The sequence below is a fragment of the Camelina sativa genome, chromosome 14 (genome assembly GCF_030686135.1).
Source record: "Camelina sativa cultivar CO46 ecotype springtype chromosome 14, ASM3068613v1".
NCBI classification, from domain to species: domain Eukaryota; kingdom Viridiplantae; phylum Streptophyta; class Magnoliopsida; order Brassicales; family Brassicaceae; genus Camelina; species Camelina sativa.
In genome coordinates, this window is record NC_141893.1 from 13511886 (window position 1) to 13513675 (window position 1790).

Sequence of the window (1790 nt, forward strand, 5' to 3'; positions counted from 1 at the left end):
TCTTTGACTTTGGCCTCCTTGCAAATTAAAGACATTTCACATTGTGGAATAACAAATTGTTTGGTAGTAATATTTATCTTTATGTGAAATCTAATTTCACCTTTTCCACTTCAGGCTGCTGTCTAAAACTTTCTATTTGACTTTTGAGTACTTTTAATATTCTTATTTATCTTTGTACAACTGAAACTGCCATGAATCTTCTTTCATAACTTTGTGTGCTACATGACTTTTTGAACTTTGAATTTTCTTTCTCAATTCATTTTTATACATGAAATTTCAGAGAAGGCAATAGTTTGAAAATTATAGCCAGGTTATACTAATTTGCTATGCATGTATGTGTTAGAGTGTCACATTAGACTTCTATTTTAAAGAAAGAAAAAAAAAAAACCCAAAAGACAAATAGTGATTTCACCAATTTATTAATTAGTCACTTTTTATCAACATTCGAAAACAGGAACTCTCTGTTTCTCTCTCTATCTATTGACTATATATACAAATACCAACACTTGATTGTTTCAAAGCAACCTTGAGTCTTCAGAATTTTATTGAAATTTTTATATCTCCATCTCTCTTTCTCTTCTCAAACCAAAAGCTTATTTTTTTCATCCCAAAGATCAAAGCTCGTCATGGCCGTTCGTCTACTTCCGACCATCTGGCTCTTCATAGTCATCGCCGTCATCGTCTCAGCCTTGCCTTCGCCGGTCTCTTCAAGAAAGCTGTTGGAGATAAAGAAACAAGAAAACTTGACGGTGAGAGAGGAAGATAAGAGTCACGTGCCTCACGTAACCAAGACTAGTACCTTGACTGCTCTGCCAAAGGGCAAAATCCCAAACTCCTCGACGCCGAGCAAAAGGGGTCACGCCGAAGTCTACTCCGGAAAACTCCGATCTCGACATCTCTCCACCGTTGATCGGTTTCTCCAATCCGTTCCTAGCCCCGGCGTTGGCCATTAATTAATAGTCTCCCGGCTGCTAGACACATATTTCATTTTTGGTTTCTTTCTTTTTCTTTTTTTTTCAACTTAGTACATTCTTTATTCTTAACTATATATAATACGAAATTTCCTTCGAGGTAGAGACTTTTGTTTTAGGATTTTACAAATGTTTTTTTTTCTTTGAAAGAAAAATAGAAACAACATACATTTTTCCAGGTAACTATAATTTTAGTTATGTAAAATATTCAAAAGTTTATTGTTGAATATCTCATCTTGTAATTAATTAATCGTACTTCGTTTTATAACAAGTTGTATATTCTTGTTCAGACGAAATTAATGGGTTCAGACTTCAGAGGATTCGGTAACAAAAGATATATTAAGAAATCATACAATAATTATTATAAACGTTATCATATAGTTCTTAGCTCATATTTAGACAATGTTGGAAACAATTTTGAATTTTTGCGTTGATTAAAGTCGATGTTGAAGATTCGAATAGAAAATTTTTATGGGGTACTGAATCTATAGTGTAAAGTTGAAAACCACATGGAAAAATTGAAACACTTCTTTTCGTCAAACTTGGAAATACATATCTAAAAATCCTTTTAATACAAGGTTCGTATCTAATAGTTATCTACTATATGAGATTTTAATAAAACTTTCAAATGCATATCTTAACACGTATACTATAGGTGTAAATCTATATGAGATTTCAATAATAATAATACTCAAAAGGGAAAAGGTGTTAGTTACTTGTAGAGGTGTATAGCGTTGAATTGGTTGCCACTAGGCCACCGCTCATTGATTGGAGATTCATATAGTTTTATTGAGGATTTATTCAATATCTCGATTCGAT

At 32.6% G+C, this 1790-nt stretch overlaps 1 non-coding gene across 1 annotated transcript; it reads left to right on the plus strand.

Annotated features, from left to right (window-relative positions):
• Positions 1 to 503: 503 nt before the first annotated feature.
• Positions 504 to 1267, plus strand: LOC104741521 (precursor of CEP14). The gene has a single exon (XR_015580703.1). It is a non-coding gene; the product is annotated as a precursor of CEP14 (transcript).
• Positions 1268 to 1790: the final 523 nt, after the last annotated feature.